The 21,803-nt window shown below is 43.2% G+C and overlaps 1 non-coding gene across 1 annotated transcript; it reads right to left on the bottom strand.

Moving 5' to 3' along the window:
- Window positions 1-21,096: 21,096 nt before the first annotated feature.
- LOC117081838 lies at window positions 21,097-21,157 on the bottom strand. Its single transcript, XR_004436315.1, has one exon. It is a non-coding gene; the product is annotated as a U7 small nuclear RNA (small nuclear RNA).
- Between the last annotated feature and the right edge of the window lie 646 nt (window positions 21,158-21,803).

Genomic DNA, 21,803 nt, shown 5'->3' on the forward strand with positions numbered 1-21,803 from the left:
AAGTGCAGTGGCACAATCATGGCTCACTGCAGCCTCCACCTCCTGGGCTCAAGCCATCGTCCCACCTCAGTCTCCTGAGTAGCTGGGACTATAGGCATGTGCCACCATGTCTGACTAATTTTTAAACATTTTTTTAGAGACAGGGTCTCACCATTTTGCCCAGGCTGGTCTCGAACGCCTGGGCTCAAGTGATCAGCCCACCTCAACCTCCCAAAGTGTTGGAGTTATAGGCATGAATCGCCTGCCCTGGCCTCTTTGTTATTTTGATCAGAGAAAGTGGGTTTGGCTAAATCAAGTCCAGGCTCTTGGGGAGAAGCCCTTGGGAAGAAAAGAAGTGGAAAAGAGGCTTCTCTGAGCTAGTCAAATGCTCTCCAGATCTTCAGACTCTGCTGTTCCCACATCGCTCGGCCCAGATGCACTTAGTTTCTTTGTGGAGTACGTAGAAGCTACAAGGAAGCAGTTTTCACATAAAATCAAGAACGATATTCTAATAAACTGACCACACATGGGAAAAGTGCTTCGAAAAAAGCGGGTTTCTCATCACCAGCCCCTGAGATGGAAGAGATACTGCCATAGTTGTTGTTACGTCAGGGAGGGAATTCTAGCTTTGAATCGGTGGTTAGATGAGAAAAACTCCTTCCAGCCTGAGATTTTGTGATTTCATTTATGAGACACTCACGCTTTCACAACTAGGCTTTCAACTGCCACCTGGAGGCTTACTTATCGAAAAGAGAATAAATGTTACTACAAATCTGAACCTGAAGAGAACGCTGTTCTTTATCATTTTGAATGTTCAGCTCCACTTGGGCCTACAGGCATCCCTTCCCTAGGTATTTCCAAGGGCAGAATCTTATAACAGACTAAATGTTATGCTCTTGCAATATCAACACAACTCAACACAGCTACAGGACAAGGACAGAAACACAGTTAGAGGAGGCTTCTTCTCTTTCTCAGCCTCAGAGATAAGGACACAAGTCATATACATGACGAAATAAATTACCATGTGAGTTAGAATTTGCCAAACAGCTAATGCAGGTGATTATTGCCATGAAAGTTGAGTCAATGAAGAGATCCCTGTGGTCTGGGGTGGAAAGGCTTTTGGGGAGGGTGTAGAATTACAGCTAGCTCTTGATGAAGAAATAACCTGGGGAAGGTAAGATGGAGCAGGAACAGATGGAGGTGAGTGTAGCTAAAGAGCCTAAGCTTTAGAGTCCAAAACACTAATTTTGAACTGTCGTCACTAGCTGTGACTGTAGCTAGTCTCTTAAAGTCTCTGACAGCAGCTTCCTCCTCTTACAACGGGGATACGCTCACCTTTCTTGAAAGCGTGCTGTTTGGATTAGAGATAATATATGTAAAGCAGCACAATAATAAACACTCACATGGCTGTTGGCATTGCTGTGGATTAGACACTGGGGTGGACCTGGTGAGGGCAGAGCACTTATGGAAGCACAGGAAGTGAGCCCAAGGCAGTGTCGAGTGCTGAGAGAACCCATGACTAGGAGTCAGCATACCTCAGTGTGAGTTCTTGATTTCATGTCACCAGGCAAATCACTTTCATTTTCTCTGGGCTTGTCTTTCCCATCTGTACAGTGAGGGTATTGGTCTGGAGAAATAATTCTCTACCCTGGCTACATAGTACATGAGGAGACTGAAAATCACATGGTGACCACTGAACAGGCCCCGGAAACAAAAACTCCTTACCTGAGAATTTAAAAGGGAGCAAATACCACCTGGTGACCATGAAACAGGCCATCCAGAGGCAAAACTCCCTACCTGGGGAAAATTAGAAGTAATTAGACTTCCCTATTTTCTAAAGCAGGTATCTGGTTCCTCTGGTTTTTGGTAACAGATGTGCTCTGGATTACCTCCTAGCTGAACAGGGAGGAGTCTTTGCTGTCATCAACAAAACCTGTTGCACCTACATTAATGTGTCCAGAGAAGTGGAAACTAACATCCAAGAAATTTCCAAACAAGCCAAATGACTACACACACTTTCCCAAAGTAACCAAAACTGGACCAAAACTTTTACTAATTGGTTTCCAAAACTCACTTGGCTTCTCCCATTCCTTGGACCTTTGTTCCTTGTCATTCTTCTTTTAATATTTGGTCCCTGCTTTTTTTTTTTAACATGCTCATTAAATTTATATCTTCCAGATTGCAAAGATTCCACCTACAGATGGCTATGCAATCCCAATACCGACCTGTAACAGCAACTTCCGTTTGCATGGGGCCTCTTGATGGAATCTGGTTTTCCCTGTCCTGAACAAATTTTTCATGACCCTTCATTCCCTTCATGACAGAGCAAGAAAGGAAAAAATACAACCTATGCCTTCAATGCCCCCTTTCAGCAGGAAGTAGCCACACTCCACACCCCTCTTCACTGTGGTGTTTTCCCTTTCTTGAGACCCCAGTGTCAGGCCTCTGAGCCCAAGCTAAGCCATCATATCCCCTGTGACCGGCACATATACATCCTGATGGCCTGAAGCAACTGAAGAACCACAAAAGAAGTGAAAATAACCAATTCCTGCCTTAACTGATGACATTCCACCACTGTGATCTGTTCCTGCCTCACCTTAACTGATCAATTGACCTTGTGACATTCCTTCTCCTGGGCAATGAATCTCAGGAGCTCCCCATCAAGCACCTTGTGACACCCGCCCCTGCCCAAAAGAGAACAACCCCCTTTAACTGTAATTTTCCACTACCCACCAAATCCTATAAAACTGCCCCACCCCTATCTCTCTCCCTTTGCTGACTCCTTTTTCACATTCGCCCACCTGCACCCAGGTGATTAAAAAGCTTTATTGCTCACACAAAGCCTGTTTGGTGGTCTCTTCACATGGATACATGTAACATTTGGTGCTGAAGTCCCGGGACAGGGGGACTTCTTCAGGAGACTGGTCCCCTGTCCTCACCCATGAGGAGATCCACCTACAACCTTGGGTCCTCAAATCAGCCCAAGGAACATCTCACCAATTTCAAATCAGGTAAGTGGTCTCTTCACTCTCTTCTCCAGTCTCTCTCGCTACCCTTCAATCTCCCTGTCCTTCCAATTCCAGTTCTTTTTCCTCTCTAGTAGAGACAAAGGAGACACATTTTATCCATGAACTCAAAAACTCCAACGTCAGTCATGGATTTGGGAAGAAAGTCTTCCCTTGGTGTCTGATCACTGCAGGGACGCCTGCCTTGATCATTCACCCACATTCCATTGGTATCTGATCACCACGGGGATGCCTGCCTTGGTCATTTACCCACGTTTCCTTGGTGGCAAGTCAATCGTGGGGATACCTGTTTTGGCTGCTCACCCACATTATACCTAGCCCAGGGCTGCTCCCCCCCGCCCCCGACCCCGTGTCTCTACCTTTCTCTTTAAACTGACCTCCTTCACTATGGGCAACCTTCTGCCCTCCATTTCCCCTTCTCCTCTCTTAGCCTGTGTTCTTAAAAACCCACAACCCCTTCAACTAACACCTGCCCTAAAACGTAAACATCTTATTTTCTTCTGTAATACCACTTGGCCCCAATACCAACTTGACAATAGTTCCAAGTGGCCAAAGAATGGTATTTTCCATTTGTCTATCCTATAAGACCTAGATAATTTTTGTTGAAAATTCGGCAAATTGTCTGAGGTGCCTGACGTTTAGGCATTCTTTACACATCGGTCCCTCCCTAGTCTCTGCTCCCAGCGCAACTCGTCCCAAATCTTTCTTTTTTCTCCCCTGTCTGTTCCTTCAGGCTCCATCTCAAGCTCTGAGTCCTTTGAACCCCCCTTTTCTATGGACCCGTCTGAACTTTCCCCCACTCCCCAGGCTGCTCCTTGCCAGGCTGAGCCAGGTCCCAATTCTTCCTCAGCCTCTGCTCCCCAACCCTATAATCCTTCTATCACTTCCGCTCCTCACACCTTGTCCTGCTTATAGTTTCATTCCATAATGAGCCTTCCCCCACCTGCCCAACAATTTCCTCTTACAGAGGTGGCTGGAGCTGAAGGCATAGTCAAGGTTAATGCTCCTTTTTCTTTAGCTGACCTCTCCCAAATCAGTTAGCATTTAGGCTCTTTTTCATCAAATATAAAAACTCAGCCCAGTCCATGGCCCATTTGGCAATAACCCTTAGACACTTTATCACACCAGACTGAGAGAGGCCAGAAGGCCGTCTTATTCTCAATATGCATTTTATTACCCAATCCGCTCCTGACATTAGAAAAAGCTCCAAAAATAAGATTCTGGCCCTCAAACCCCACAACAGGACTTAATTAACCTTGCCTTCAAGGTGTACAATAATAGAGAAGAGGCAGCCAAGTGGCAATGTATTTCTGAGTTGCAATTACTTGCCTCTACTGTGAGAGAATCCCCAGCCACATCTCCAGCACACAAGAACTTCAAAATGCCTAAACCGCAGCAGCCAGGCATTCCTCCAGGACCACCTCCCCCAGGATCTTGCTTCAAGTGCCGGAAATCTGGCCACTGGGCCAAGGAATGCCCACAGCCCAGATTCCTCCTAAGCCATGTCCCATCTGTGCAGGACCCCACTAGAATCAGACTGTCCAACTTGCCCGGCAGCCACCCTAGAGCCCCTGGAACTTCGGCCCAAGGCTCTCTGACTAACTCCTTCCCAGATCTTCTTGGCTTAGCAGCTGAAGACTGATGCGGCCCAATCGCCTCGGAAGCCTCCTGGACCATCACAGACACTTCAGGTAACTCTTACAATGGAGGGTGAGTCTATCCCTTTCTTAATTGATACAGAGGCTACCCACTCCACATTACCTTCTTTTCAAGGGCCTGTTTCCCTTGCCTCCATAACTGTTGTGGGTATTGACGGCCAGGCTTCTAAACCTCTTAAAACGCCCCCACTCTGGTGCCAACTTGGACAACATTCTTTTTGTTTGTTTGTTTGTTTGTTTTGAGACGGAGTCTTGCTCTGTTGCCCAGGCTGGAGTGCAGTGGCCGGATCTCAGCTCACTGCAAGCTCCGCCTCCCAGGTTCCCGCCATTCTCCTGTCTCAGCCTCCCGAGTAGCTGGGACTACAGGCGCCCGCCACCTCGCCCGGCGCCCGCCACCTCGCCCGGCTAGTTTTTTGTATTTTTTATTAGAGACGGGGTTTCACCGTGTTAGCCAGGATGGTCTCGATCTCCTGACCTCGTGATCCGCCCATCTCGGCCTCCCAAAGTGCTGGGATTACAGGCTTGAGCCACCGCGCCCGGCCTCAGACGACATTCTTTTATGCACTCTTTTTTAGTTATCCCCACCTACCCAGTTCCCTTATTAGGCCAAGTCATTTTAACCAAATTATCTACTTCCCTGACTATTCCTGGGCTACAGCCACACCTTATTGCTGCACTTTTACCCAACTCAAGGCCTCTTTTACATCCTCCCCTTGTATCTCCCTACCTTAATCCACAATTATAGGATACCTCTACTGCCTCCTTGGTGACTGATCAGGCACCCCTTATCCCATTAAAATCTAATCACTCTTACCCTACTCAACACCAATATCCATCCCACAGCAGGTTTTAAAAGGGTTAAAGCCTGTTATCACTCACCTGTTACAACATGGCCTCTTAAAGCCTACAAATTCTCCTTACAACTCCCCTATCTTACGTGTCCAAAAACCAGACAGGTCTTACAGGTTGGTTCAGGATCTTCGCCTTCTTAATCAAGTCATCTTTCCCATCCATCCTATAGTGCCAAACCCATATACTCTCCTATCCTCAATACCTCCTTCCACAACCCATTTTTCTGTTCTGGATCTCCAAGATGGTTTCTTTACTCTTCCTTTACACCCTTCATCCCAGTCTTTCTTCATTTTCACTTGGACTGACCCTGACACCCATCAGTCTCAGCAACTTACCTGGGCTGTACTGCCCCAAGGCTTCAGGGACAGCCCTTATTACTTCAGCCAAGCTCTTTCTCATGATTAACTTTCTTTCCACCCCTGTGCTTCTCACCTTATTCAATATGTTCATGACCTTCTACTTTGTAGCCCCTCCTTTGAATCTTCTCAATAAGACACCCTTCTGCTCCTTCAGCATTTATTCTCCAAGAGATATCGGGTATCCCCCTCCAAAGCTCAAATTTCTTCTCTACCCGTTACCTACCTCAGCATAATTTTCATGAAAACACACATGTTCTCTCTGCCAGCTGTGTATGGCTGATCTCTCAAACCCAAACCCATTCTACAAAGCAACAATTCCTCTCCTTTCTGGGCATGGCTGGATACTTTCACCTTTGGATACCTGGTTTTGCCATCCTAACAAAACCATTATATGAACTCACAAAGGGAAACCTAGCTGACCCCATAGATCCTAAATCCTTTCCCCACTCCTCTTTCCGTTCCTGGAAAACAGCTCTAGAGACTGCTCCCACACTAGCTCTCCCTGACTCATCCCAACCTTTTTCATTACACACAGCTGAAGTGCAGGGCTGTATAGTCAGAATTCTTACACAAGAACCAGGACCGTGCCCTGTAGCCTTTTTGTCCAAACAACTTGACTTTACTGTTTTAGGCTGGCCCTTATGTCTGCATGTGGTGGCTGCCGTCACTCTAATACTTTCAGAAGCCCTTAAAATAAAAAGCTATGTTCCACTTACTCTCTATAGTTCCCATAACTTTCAAAATCTATTTTCCTCCTCACGTTTGACGCATATACTTTCTGCCCCCCTGGCTCCTTCAGCCATACTCACTATTTGTTGAATCTCCCACAATTACCATTGTTCCTGGGCCAGACTTCAATTCGGCCTCTCATCTTATTCCTGATACTACATCTGAACCCCATGACTGTATCTCTCCAATCCACATGGAATTCTCCCCATTTTCCCATATTTCCCTCTTTCCTGTTCTCCACCCAGACCACACTTGGTTGATTGATGGTAGTTCTTCCAGGCCCAATCACCAATCACCAGCAAAGGCAGGCTATGCTATAGTGTCTCCCACATCTATCATTGAGTCTATAGTCCTGCCCCCTTCCACTACCTCTCAACAAGCTGAACTCATTGCCTTAACTTGAGCTGTCATTCTTGCAAAGGGACTACGTGTCAATATCTATACAGATTCCAAGTATGCCCCCCACATCCTTCACCACCATGCTGTTATATGGGCAGAAAGACGTTTCCTCACTACACAAGGGTCTCCATCGTTAATGCCTCCTTAATAAATAAACTCTTCTTAAAGCTGTTCTACTTCCAAGGAAGCTGGGGTCATTCACTGCAAGGGGCATCAAAGGGCATCAGATCCCATCGCTCAGGGCAATGCTTATGCTGATAAGGTAGCTAAAGAAGCAGCTAGCATTCCAACTTCTGTCCCTCATGGCCAGTTTTTCTCCATCTCATCTTTTCACTTTAGATTTCCAGTTTTGCCTTACGCAAGGTCTCTTCTTCCTCTGTGGCTCCTCCACCTACATGTGTGTACCTGTTAATTGAAGAGGCACATGTACACTAGTTTTCCTTACCCTCAAAAATCAATTTGCAAATGGCACTGAACAGCTTCCTGTTCCCCTCATGACACCAACACTTCACTACTATTTTGTTTTGTTCTTCTTATTACTAATATAAGAAGACAGGAATAAGCCTTGACTTACTGCTCAAAAAGGACTCTGCATATTTTTAAATGAAGAGTGTTGTTTTTACCTAAATCAGTCTGGCCTGGATATGACAACATAAAAAAAAAAAAAAAAAACTCAAGGATAGAGCCCAAAAACTCGCCAACCAAGCAAATAATTACACTAAACCCCCTTGGACACTCTCTAATTGGATGCCCCGCATCCTCCCAATTCTTAGTCCTTTAATACCTGCTTTTCTTCTTCTCTTATTTGGACTTGGGTCTTCCATTTAGTTTCTCAATTCATACAAAACCGCATCCAGGCCATCACCAATCATTCTATATGACAAATGCTCCTTCTAACAACCCCACAATATCACCGCTTACCCCAAAATCTTTCTTCAGTTTAATCTTTCCCACTCTAGGTTCCCACGTTGCCCCTAATCCCACTCGAAGCAGCCCTAAGAAACATCACCATTATCTCTCCATATCACTCCCCAAAATTTTCACCACCCCAACACTTCACCACTATTTTGTTTTGGTTTTCTTATTAAAATAAGAAGACAGGAATGTCAGGCCTCTGAGCCCAAGCTAAGCTATCATATCCCCTGTGACCTGCACATATACATCCAGATGGCCTGAAGCAACTGAAGATCCACAAAAGAAGTGAAAGTAGCCAGTTCCTGCCTTAACTGATGACATTCCACCACTGTGATTTGTTCCTGCCTCACCCTAACTGATCTTGTGACATTCCTTCTCCTGGGCAATGAATCTCAGGAGCTCCTCACTGAGCACCTTGTGACCCCTGCCCCTGCCCACAAGAGAACAACCCCCTTTAATTGTAATTTTTCACTACCTACCCAAATCCTATGAAACTGCCCCACCCCTATCTCTCTCCCTTTGCTGACTCCTTTTTCAGATTCAGTTCACCTGCAGTCAGGTGATTAAAAAGCTTTATTACTCACACAAAGCCTGTGTGGTGGTCTCTTCACAGAGATGCATGTAACACCAATAGGCAGTAGGTAGACATGAGCATGGGGGAATTAAAGGGTCAAAGATTTGATCAAAATATTGGTTGGGGGAAAATGAGGAGAGTGAAAATCACCTGGTGACCACTGAACAGGCCCCAGAGACAAAAACTCCTAATCTGAGGAATTTAGAAGGGAAGAAAGACCACCTGGTGACCATCAAACAGGTCATACAGAGACAAAACTCCTTATCTCGGGGAAAATTAGAAGTAATTAGACTTCCCTGCGGGGTGTGGTGGCTCATGCCTGTAAACTCAGCACTTTGGGAGGCTGAGGCAGGCAGATCACCTGAGGTCAGAAGTTTGAGACCAACCTGGCCAACATGGTGAAATCCCGCCTCTAATAAAAAATACAAAAAAAAAAAAAATTAGCCAGGCTTGGTGGCGGGTGCCTGTAGTCCCAGCTATTTGGGAGACTGAGGCACAAGAATTGCTTGAACCCAAGCGACAGAGGTTGCAGTGAGCCAAGACCTCGCCAAAAGGACTTTCCTATTATCTAAAGCAGGCTTCTGGTTTCAGATTTCTTTCCCCGAAAAAAACCTATAAGTGACTAAAATTTCTATACACCTCTGGAATGTTGAAACTCATTTGACAACCATAAATACCCCTAAGGAAAAACCCATGGAGAGCGGCACTCTCAGTCCTCTCACTGAGGCACCCCACTGCACCCTTCTGCAACATTCTTCCTTTCTAATAAACTTTCCTTTTTCAAACCTACACTGTTGCCGGTAAATTCTCTTACCAACCCACAAGTCAACCACTGCCAGTGTTGGGACTCTGAAACCTTGCCTGGCAGTAGAATCATCCAGAGATCTTTAAGAAATCCCAATGGGCTGGGCGCAGTGGCTCACACCTGTAATCCCAGCACTCTGGGAGGCCAAGGCAGGTGGATCACAGAAGGCAGAAGTTCACAGCCTGGGCAACACAGCAAAACCCCATTTCTACAAAAAATACAAAACTCAACTGGGTATGGTGGTGCATAGTTGTAGTCCCAGCTACTGGGGAGGCTGAGGTGGGAGGATGGCTTGAGCCAGGAAGTCAAGGCTGCAATGAGCCATGATCTTGCCACTGCACTCCAGCCTGGGGTGACAGAAGGAGACTGTCTCCTAATGCCTATGCTGCACCCCAGACCAGAGCCTCGGGCTGGGACCCTAGGCAGCAGACTTTTTCAGCTCCCCAAGTGATTCCAAAGTGCATCCAAGATGGAGAGGCATTGGACTAGATAATCTCTAAGGTTTCCTACCATTGTGGCATTAGGAAGCTAGAGAAAAACAACAATGAATGATTATTATATAATGGCTACTACACATTGAGTGGTGTCAAGCACTTCACCTAGAGCTCTGTGTGTGCTACTTAATATTCACAGTTAACTTAAGGGGTAGGAATTATACAAATGAAGAAATAAGTTTGAAATGATTTTCATTTCCCCAACATCATGTAACTAAGTGTCAGAGCTAGAATTTTTACACAGTTCTCTCTGATGCCCCAAATGGAAACTTGAAATTATTGCATTCTACTATTTTGCATAACTCTCACATGGCATTGGAAATGGTTTTTTAAAATCTTGCTTACTTGGATGGAGGCAAATGCCTAATGCTTGTGAATGGGTAAAATATTTCTGTGAACTTAGGGGCTTTCACTATTTCCAGATAAATATTTCTTGTTAAAATGCCTCCATTTCCAAATATGGGCTGTAACCCTCTTTTTTTGAGATAGAGTCTAGCTCTGTCACCTAGGCTACAGTGCAATGGCATGACTTCAGCTCACTACAACCACAGCCTCCAAAGTAGCTAAGACTACAGGCACACACCACCACACCTGGCCAGTTTTTATATTTTTTGTAGAGATGGGGTTTTGTCATGTTGCCCAGGCTAGTCTTGAACTCCTGAGCTTAAGCAATCCTCCTGCCTTGGCCTCCCAAAGTGCTATTTTTTATTCAGTATCTTCATACTGAAAAAGTCAACTGTGGAGCATGAATGGCCACCAAACAAATGAGTATAAGATGCTGCCATCTTGTGGCATTTTGGGCCAGGCCAAATGTGTAAGTAACCAAGAGCGAGGACAGCCCAGCACACGAAACTCTAGCCACACCTGCTGATTTGCCATCTTTCCAGTGCCTTCCTACCGGTAACATCATTTTCTTTCTTCAAATTTAATACTAAGAAGGAATCAATGACAGCAACACGAGAAAATAAATAAGAACTGAGGATCAAATAATAAAGTCCTCTAAGGATCAAATAATAAGACCCTCTCCTTTTTTTTTTGAAATGGAGTCTCGCTCTGTCACCCAGGCTGGAGTGCAGTGGCACTATCTCAACTCACTGCAACCTCCATCTCCCAGGTTCAAGCGATTCTCCTTCCTTAGCCTCCTGAGTAGCTGGGATTACAAGCGCAAGTCACCATGCCCAGCTAATTTTTGTATTTTTAGTAGAGACGGGGTTTCACCATGTTGACCAGGCTGGTCTCGAACTCCTGACCTCGTGATCTACCTGCCTCGGCCTCCCAAAGTACTGGGATTACAGGCATGAGCCACTGCGCCCAGTCCTCCTTCTAATAACTTATCTGTATAACCTTTGTCAGGTTAATTTTTCTGGGTCTGAAATTTTCTTATCTATAAAATGGGGACAATAACACTCATCTCATTAGTATTGTAAGTTCAAATTAGAACACGTGTGTAAAATCCTGGCAAATTGTAGGCATTTGACAAATGTGGCCAAACGTTCCTCCACTTAAGCATTTGTGCTGTTGTGGGTATTGCAATACAAAACCCTCCCCCTGAGATCGCCCCACCGCCCCCAGCAGTTTCCCCATTACTCACAGCCATTCCAAGATCCTATCAGAGTCTGTATCCTCCAACTCTGCTTATCTCTTACCCCTGGCCCTTTCACCCCCCTGACCCTGGGTGACCTGATACACATCTCCCTCTCTGGCCTCAGTTCCCAACACCATGCCTCTCCTTCACCCTGCTCTGCCCACTGGCCTCCTCCCTTTTGCTGTTCCTCTGCCTGAAAGGCTCCCCTAGATACTCTCACAAAGTAGCAGAAACACACAAATCCATCCCCAGTCCCTTTCTATCCCCTTTGACCTGTGTAGTTTTAATTTGCAGCACGTCTACCACTCATCTCATATTATATGTTTATTATTTTCTGGCTCCCTGCCCCAACTTAAGCACCTGAAGACAGAGCCTTCATCTGTCCCTAGCGCCTTGCACAGTGCCTGGCACAGACTAGGCACTCAATTCATATTCATTGAGAGAATGAACAAAACCCCGGGTGAGGGAATCTAGATGGGTGGGCAAGGCCATTTCCGGAGCACTAGTTCTCACAGTTTCAAGAGTCACTGGGAGCTTATTCCAGGACCCCATCCACAGATATCTGAGTAAGGATCTGTGAGTAGGCATTTTAAATGACATCCATGTGCGTCTGAGGCAGTGGTGTGTGGCTCCTTTTGAAAAACACGCTGTGGAGGAACAGATAAGCCTAAGAATTAGTTTACTAGAACAGGGATGTCGTTAGGGCAGTTTCTCAATTTTGGCACTAATAGCATTTGGGACCAAATCAATTATTTGTCCTGGATGCTGTCCTGTGCACTGCAGGATGTTTCATAGGATCCCTGGCCTCTGCCTGCTAGATGCCGGTAGCAATCCCTGCTCCCACCTGCTGTGACAATCAAAACTGTCTCCGGACAATGCCAAATGCCCCAAGGGGCGGTGGGGTGGGGGGTGGGCTGCAAAATTGCTGCCACCACCTTCCACAGAAAACTATTTCCCTGGAACGTGCAAGGCCCTGGGCCAGTGTGTGTGAGTGTGTGCGTGGGTGGGGGGAATGTTAATATTAGCAATATGTTTTAAAATGTATTGTAAAACTCATGAGCTCATGTGAGCTATGGTGATTTACTGATGAAGATTTAGAATGAGTAGAGAAGAGGTATTCAGGTGTTTGTTGTCAAGTCAGTGCACATGAATCTTTGTAGTGTCCAGGTGCCGTGTCTTTCTGTTCTGGTTTGAAAACCATCTTTTTATGTTCTTTATTTGCAAATGCACCATTCCTCGCTGTTTTCATAGCTCCCACTCCTGAAGAAGGTAGCAATGCTGTTATTACTCACAATGCCATGACTGTTTGGAACCTGTTTGTATTGAAGCAATATAGACATCTTGGCCTCTGCTGACCCTCAAAACCTTTAACTCATGACACTGAATCATCCACCATACACACGTGGCTCCAGTGACTCTGTTATAAAGATTGTTATCATGCTTCATTGATGACTAACACAAATGCACGTCTTACCCAGAGTCTGAATGGAAATGATAACTACTTTTCTGGTGATGTTAAATTATCATTTCAGATTTTTTTTTTTTTTGAGACAGAGTTTTGCTCTTGTTGCCCAGGCTGGAGTGCAATGGTGTGATCTCGGCTCACCACAACCTCTGCCTCCCAGGTTCAAGTGATTCTCCTGCCTCAGCCTCCCGAGTAGCTGGGATTACAGGCATGCACCACCACGCCTGGCTAATGTTGTATTTTTAGTAGAGATGGGGTTTCTCCATGTTGGTCAGGCTGGTCTCAAACTCCCGACCTCAGGTGATCCCCCTGCCTGGGCCTCCCAAAGTTCTGGGATTACAGGCGTGAGCCACCATGCCAAGCCTATCATTTCAGATTTTATGGCACAAACACACGACTCACCTTCCAACTATGTCTTCTCCTGAAATCATTAGGCTGTTATCATTGCATTTCCTTGAATGTAATCTTCTTCAATGTCAGTGGAACCCTTTCCTTTCATCAGCAGGCAGAATAGATGAGTGGCCCACCTGCACAAGGGTGCTCTGGATAGGAGGTGTCACAGTGTACACAGGCAAGAGTCAGTGGACAGGCCCACACATGCAGCCCAAGCCAAAAGGTCAGTAGTAGAGAAGCAGCAGAAATTCCAAGATATATGAGGGGGAAGATCGACCAAGTGTAAGGTTAGCAACTCAGTGTCTGCTTGTGACAGTCAACCGAAATCTGCATCGGCACCATCCTAATGGTCCAACTTCACATGAGCTAATAAAATAATATTGTACTGGCCAGCAGGAGTGATCTGCCCCACAGGCTGTCCTTTTGGAAATGTGGCCTGGCCACTGGGCTCTGAGACAACCCCACAGGCACATATTCTGCAGCTCCTCAGGACATCTGTTTGACCCCATGCACTAGGAAGAAGGTTAGAGAGTACTTGAAGGGGAGAAACTGAGTTTGGAGCATCCCACCTGGAGAACACTACTAGTCCCAGCCTGTCCCAGTCAAAAGAGAGAAACTTAAAATTTCAAGGTAGGTACTCCACAGCGGGATGGGGGGTGACAGGGTCCTGTCTGCCCAGGGCCAAGGGTGGTAGTGCTGCACTAGAGCAATGGTGAGTAGTCAGCAGCTTCTTAAAGTGTTCTTTCATGGGAGGGCAAGGTTCACTTGGTGGAGCATTGGGTCTTTAGTAATGGATTATTGCTGGGACGTTAATTATTAATATTTATATATGTTAGCTGGTGGTAAAACATGTAAGATAAAGCTAGAGAAATTTATTTTGCTTTTTTTAATTTTTAATTTTTATGGGTACATAGTAGGTATTTATATATTCATGGAGTGTATAGGATATTTTGATATAGGCATACAATGTGTAGTAATCACATCAGAGTAAATGGGGTATCCATCACCTCAAGCATTCATCCTTTCTTTGTGTTACAAACATTCCAATTGCACTCCCTCAGTTATTCTAAAATATACAACAAATTATTGCTGACTGCAGTCACCCTGTTGTGCTATCAAACACCAGATCCTATTCATTGTATCTAACTATATTTTATATACGTTACCCATCCCCATTTCTCACCCACTGGCCTTCTCAGTCTCTGGTAACCATCACACGCTCTGTGAGTTCACTGGTTTTAACTGTTAGCTCCCACAAATAAGTAAGAACATGAGAAGTTTGTCTTTCTGTATTTGGCTTATTTCACTTAACATAATGTCCTCCAGTTCCATCCATGTTGTTGCAAATAACAGGATCGCATTCTTTTTTATGGGTGAATAGTACTCCATTGTGTATATATACCACATTTTCTTTATTCATTCATCTGTTGACGGACATTGAGGTTGCTTCCAAATCTTGGCTATTGTGAATAGTGCTGCAGTAAACAAGGAAATGCAGATGTCTTCAACATACTGATTTCCTTTGATTATACACCTAGCAATGGGATTACTGGATCATATGGTAGCTCTATTTTTAGTTTTTTGAGGAAATTATATACTGTTCTCCATAGGGTTATACTAATATAGACACCCATCAACAGTGTGTGAGGGTTCCCCTTGGTTATACTAATATAGACACCCATCAACAGTGTGTGAGGGTTCCCCTTGGTTATACTAATATAGACACCCATCAACAGTGTGTGAGGGTTCCCCTTGGTTATACTAATATAGACACCCGTCAACAGTGTGTGAGGGTTCCCCTTGGTTATACTAATATAGACACCCGTCAACAGTGTGTGAGGGTTCCCCTTGGTTATACTAATATAGACACCCGTCAACAGTGTGTGAGGGTTCCCCTTGGTTATACTAATATAGGCACCCGTCAACAGTGTGTGAGGGTTCCCCTTGGTTATACTAATATAGACACCCGTCAACAGTGTGTGAGGGTTCCCCTTGGTTATACTAATATAGACACCCGTCAACAGTGTGTGAGGGTTCCCCTTGGTTATACTAATATAGGCACCCGTCAACAGTGTGTGAGGGTTCCCCTTGGTTATACTAATATAGGCACCCATCAACAGTGTGTGAGGGTTCCCCTTGGTTATACTAATATAGACACCCATCAACAGTGTGTGAGGGTTCCCCTTGGTTATACTAATATAGGCACCCATCAACAGTGTGTGAGGGTTCCCCTTGGTTATACTAATATAGACACCCATCAACAGTGTGTGAGGGTTCCCCTTGGTTATACTAATATAGACACCCATCAACAGTGTGTGAGGGTTCCCCTTTCTCCACATCTGTGCCAGTGTTTGCTATTCACTATCTTTTGGATAAAATCCATTTTAACTGAGATGAGATGATATTTCATTGTAGTTTTCATTTGCATTTCTCTGATGATCAGTGATGTTGAACACCTTTTTAAATACTTGTTTCCCATTTGTATAAACATACAAATTTTGAGAAATGTCTATTTGGATCTTTTATCCAGTTTTTAATCAGATTATTACATTTTTCTCTATTGAGTTATTTGAGTTCCTTATATATTCTAGTTATTCATATCTTGTCAGATGGATAGTTTGCAAATATTTTCTTTTTTTTTTTTTTTTTTTTTTGAGGCGGAGTCTCGCTCTGTCGCCCGGACTGGAGTGCAGTGGCCGGATCTCAGCTCACTGCAAGCTCCGCCTCCCGGGTTCACGCCATTCTCCTGCCTCAGCCTCCCGAGTAGCTGGGACTACAGGCGCCCGCCACTTCGCCCGGCTAGTTTTTGTATTTTTTTTAGTAGAGATGGGGTTTCACCGTGTTAGCCAGGATGGTCTCGATCTCCTGACCTCGTGATCCGCCCGTCTCGGCCTCCCAAAGTGCTGGGATTACAGGCTTGAGCCACCGCGCCTGGCCGCAAATATTTTCTTTCATTCTGTGGGTTGTCTCTTTACTCTGTTGATTGTTTCCTTTGCTGTGTAGAAGCTTTTTAACTTGATGTGATCCCATTTGTCCATTTTTATTTGGTAGCCTGTACCGATGAGCTATTACTCAAGAAATCCTTACCCGATAGCTACAAATAAAAGCCATATATGGCCGGGCGCGGTGGCTCAAGCCTGTAATCCCAGCACTTTGGGAGGCCGAGACGGGTGGATCACGAGGTCAGGAGATCGAGACCATCCTGGCTAACACAGTGAAACCCCGTCTCTACTAAAAATACAAAAAAACTAGCCGGGCGAGGTGGCGGGCGCCTGTAGTCCCAGCTTCTCGGGAGGCTGAGGCAGGAGAATGGCGCGAACCCGGGAGGCGGAGCTTGCAGTGAGCTGAGATCCGGCCACTGCACTCCAGTCCGGGCGACAGAGCGAGACTCCGCCTCAAAAAAAAAAAAAATAAAAAAAAAATAAAATAAAAGCCATATATGACAGACCCACAAAATACCCCTGCAGAGTTTCCCCAATGTTCTATTTTAGTAGTTTCATAGTTTCAGGTCTTAGATTTAAGTCTTTAATCCACTTCGATTTTATTTTTGTATATAGTGAGAGATAGGAGTCCAGTTTCATTCTTCTGCATATGGATATCCAGTTTTCCCAGCACCATTAATTGAAGAGACTGTCCTTTCCCCAAGGTGTGCTGTTGGCAACTTTGTAAAAAATGTTCACTGTAGTTATATGGATTTGTTCATGGGTTGTCTATTCTGTTTCACTGGTCTATGTGTCTGGTTTTATGCCAGCACCATACTGTTTTGGTCACTATTGCTCTGTAATATAATTTGAAGTCAGGTAATGTGATGCCTCCAGTTTTGTTCTTTTTGCTCAGGATGGCTTTAGCTATTCTGGGTCTTTTGTGGTTCCATATATATTTTTGGATAACATTTCTGTGAAGAATGTCACTTGTATTTTGATAAGGATTGCATTGAATCTGTAAATTGCTTTGAATAATATAGACATTTTAATAATATTGTTCTTCTAATTCATGAACAGGGAATATCTTTTCACTTTTTGGGTGTCCTCTTCAATTTCTTGCATCAATGTTTCATAGTTTTCATTGCAGAGATATTTCACTTATTTGATTAAGTTTATTCCTTGATATTTTATTTTATTTATAGCTATTATAAATAAGATTATTTCTTTTTTCAGATTGTTCACTGTTGGAATATAGAAATGCTACTGATTTTTGTATATTGATTTTGTATTCTGCAACTTTACTGAATTTGTTTGTCAGTTTTAGTAGTTTTATGGTGGAGTCTTTTAGGTTTTTCCAAATACAAGCTCTTATCATTTGCAAACAAGGACAATTTGACTTCTTTCTTTTCAATTTGGATGCTTTTTCTTTCTTTCTCTTGTCTGATTGCTCAGTACTATGTTGAAAACAGTGGTGAAAGTGGGCATCCTTGTCTTGTTCCAGAACTTAGAGAAAATGCTTTCAATTTTTCCCCATTCAGTGTGATACCAGCTGTGGGTCTGTCATATATGGCCTTTATTGCGTTGAGGCAGGTTCCTTCTATATCCAGTTTGTTGAGGATTTTTATCATGAAAGGATGTTGAATTTTACCAAATGCTTTTTTGGCAGCAATTGAAATGATCACAGGATTTTTGTCCCTCATTCTGTTGATATGATGTATCAAACTGATTAAGTTGAACCATCTTGGTATCCCTGGGATGAATTCCACTTGGTCATGATAAATGATCTTATTAATGTGTTGTTGAATTCAGTTTGCTAATATTTTATTGAAGACTTTTGCATCAATGTTCACCAACGATACTGGCCTGGCCTGTAGTTTTCTTTCTTTGTTTTTTGTTTTGTTTTATTTTGTTTTGTTTTGTGTGTCTGTATGTGGTTTTGGTATCAAGGTAATACTTGTCTTGTAGAATGAGTTTGGAAGTATTCCTACCTCCTCTATTTTTTAGAATAATTTAAGTTGGATTGGTATTAGTTTTTCTTTAAATGTTTGGTAGAATTCAGCAGCAAAGCCATTGGGCCCTGAGCATTGCTTTGCTGGGAGACTTTTACTACAGCTTTAATCCCATTATTTGTTACTAGTCTATTCAGGATTTGGATTTCTTCGTGGTTCAATCTTGGTAAGTTGTATGTGTCTAGAAGTTTATCCATTTCTTCTAGGTTTTCCAATTTATTGGCATACAGTTGTTCATAGTAGTCTCTAATGAACTTTGAATTTCTGTGATATCAGTTGTAATGTCTTCTTTTTCATCTCTAATTTTATTTTATTGGAACTTCTCTCTTTTTTCTTAGTCTGGCTAAAGGTTTGTCACTTTTGTTTATCATTTCAAAAATGCAACTTTTTGGCCGGGCGCAGTGGCTCACGCCTGTAATCCCAGCACTTTGTGAGGCCAAGGCGGGCGGATCATGAGGTCAGGAGTTTGAGACCAGCCTGATCAACATGTAGAAACCCTGTGTCTACTAAAAATACAAAAAAAAAAAAAAAAAAAAACTAGCCGGGCGTGGTGGTAGATGCCTGTAATCTCAGCTACTCTGGAGGGTGATGCAGGAGAATTGCTTGAACCCGGGAGGCAGAGGTGGCAATGAGCTGAGATCGCACCACTGCACTCTAGCCTCAGTGACAGTGCAAAACTCAGTCTCAAAAAAAAAAAAAGCAACTTTTCATTTTGTTGATCTTTTGTATTGTTTTCTTCATTTCAAATGCATTTATTTCTGCTCTGATCTTTATTATTTCTTTTCTTTTTCCAATTTTGTGTTTGATTTACTCTTGCTTTTCTAGCTCTCTCTCTCTCTCTCTTTCCCTCTCTCTCTCTTTTGTATTTTCTATACAGATGGGGTTTTGTCATGTTGCCCAGGCTGGTCTTGAACTCCTGGGCTCAAGCAGTCTGCCCACTTCAACCTCCCAAAGTGCTGGCCACAAGGTGTGGGCCACCAAGCTAGCCTTCTAGGTCTTTAAGATGCATCATTAGGTTGTTTGTTTGATGTTTTACCTTTTTTTAATGTTGGTGCTTATTGTTACAAACTTTCCTCTTCATACTGCTTTTGTTGTATCCCATAGGTTTTGGCATGTTGTGTTTCCATTTTCTTTTGTTGCAAGAAATTTTAAAATTTCTTTTTTAATTTCTTCATTGACCCATGATCACTCAGGAGCATATTGTTTAATTCCCATGTGTTTGTATAGTTTTCAAAACTCCTTATTGATTTCTGGTTGTATTCCATTGTAGTGAGAGAAGATACCTGATATAATTTTTTTTCAATTTTTTTTTTTTTTTTTTGAGACAGATTTTCGCTCTTGTTGCCCAGGCTGGAGTGCAAGGGCACGATCTCAGCTCACCGCAACCTCCACCTCCCGGGTTCAAGCAATTCTCCTGATTCAGCCTTCCAAGTAGCTGGAATTACAGGCATGCACCACCACGCCCAGCCAATTTTATTTGTATTTTTAGTGGAGTTGGGGTTTCTCCATATTGGTCAGGCTGGTCTCGAACTCCCAACTTTGGGTGGTCTGCCAGCCTCAGTCTCCCAAAGTGCTGGGATTATAGGCGTGAGCCACCGCGCCTGACTTTTTTTTTTTTTTTTCAATTTTTAAAGTCTTATTTTGTGGTCTAACATATAGTCTATCCTTGTAAGTGCTGAGGAGAAGAATGTGTATTCTGCAGCTGTTGGATGAAATGTTCTGTAAATATCTATTAGGTCCATTTGGTCTATAGTGCAAATGAAGTTTGATGGTCCTTTTTTGATTTTCTGTCTGGATGATCTGTCCAATGTTGCAAATGTGGTGTAAAAGGCTCCAGCCTATTGTACTGGGGTCTCTCTCTCTCTTCAGCACTAATAATATGTGCTTTGTATGTCTGGGTGCTCCTGTGTTGAGTGCATATATTTTTATAACTGTTATTATCTTCTTGCTAAATTGATCCCTTTATCATTTTACAATGATATTCTTTGTTTTTGTTTTTGTTTTAAGACAGAGTTTCACTCTTGTTGCCCAGGCTGGAGTGTAATGGCTCGATCTCGGCTCACTGCAACCTCCACCTCTGGGGTTCAAGAGATTCTCCTGCCTCAGCCTCCCAAGTAGCTGAGATTACAGGCATGGGCCACCATGCGCAGCTAATTTTGTATTTTTAGTAGAGACAGGGTTTCTCCATGTTGGTTAGGCTGGTGTTGAACTCTTGACCTCAGCTTTCCACCCACCTCAGCCTCCCAAAGTGCTGGGATTACAGGTGTGAGCCACCGCACCCGGCCTCTTTGTCTTTTTTAAATAGCTTTTGTCCTGAAATTGATTTTGTCTTATATAAATATAGCTACTCCTGCCCTTTCTTTTTCCATCCATTTACTTTCAGTGTTTGTGTGTCTTCATAGGAGAAGTGTATTTCTTGCAGGCAGTAGATCATTGGGTCTTGTTTTTTTAATCAATTCAGCCACTCTGTATCTTTTGATTGAAGTTTAGTCCATTTGTATTCAATGTTATTATTGATAAGTAAGAACTTATTACTGCCATTTTATTTGTTTTCTGGTTGTTTTGTAGTCTTCACCTACTTCTCTCCTTTCTTCCTGTCTTCCTTGCAGTGAAGGTGATTTTTTCTGGTGGTGTTTTAAATTCTTGTTTTTTATTTTTTGTGTATCTGTCGTATGTTTTTTGATTTGAGGTTACGAGGCTTGCAGACAATATCTTAAAACCCATTATTTTAAACTGATGACAACTTAACACTGATTGCATAAATAAATGAACTAACAAACATGCAATGAGAAAACTTACAAAAACTCTACATTTTAACTTGATCTGCTTGCTTTTTATGTTTTTGCTGTTTCTATTTATATCTTATTATATTGTCTATATCTTGAAAAGTTGTTGTAGTTGTTATTTTTGACAGGTTCAATTTTTGTGAGGGAGGCTTCCAGTAAAAACAAGAAAGCCTGCTGGACAAATTCTTAAAAAGCTATAACACTGACAGGTTCGTCTTTTAGTCTTTCTACTGAAGATGTGAGTAGTTTACATACCAAAATTACAGTGTTATAATATTCTGTGCTTTTCTGTGTACTTACTACTACCAGTGAGTTTTATATCTTCAGATGACTTCTTATTGCTAATTAACATTCTTTTCTTTCAGATTGAAGAACTCTTGTTTGCATTTCTGGTAGGACAGGTCTGGTGTTGACAACTCCCTCAGCTTTCGTTTGTCTGGGGAATTCTTTGTTTCTCCTTTATGTTTGAAGGATATTTTCACTGGATATACTATTCTAGGATTAAAGTTTTTTTCCTTCAGCACTGTAAATTGGTCATGCCACTCTCTCCTGGCCTGTAAGATTTCCACTGAAAAGCCTGCTGTCAGGTGTATTGGAGCTCCATTGTATGTTATTTGTTTCTTTCACCTTGCTGCTTTTAGGGTCCTTTCTTTACCCTTGACCTTTGGGAGTTTGGTTATTAAGTGTCTCAAGGTACTTTTATTTGGGCTAAATCTGTGTGGTGTTCTACAACCTTCTTGTACTTAAATATTGATTTCCTTCTCTAGGTTTGGAAAACTATCTGTTATCTCTCTGAATAAACTTTCTACCCAGATCTCTATCTCCTCTTTAAGGCAAATAACTCTTAGACT

This window comes from Trachypithecus francoisi, unplaced genomic scaffold (genome assembly GCF_009764315.1).
Source record: "Trachypithecus francoisi isolate TF-2019V2 unplaced genomic scaffold, Tfra_2.0 Lachesis_group8, whole genome shotgun sequence".
In the NCBI taxonomy this organism is placed as follows: Eukaryota; Metazoa; Chordata; class Mammalia; order Primates; family Cercopithecidae; genus Trachypithecus; species Trachypithecus francoisi.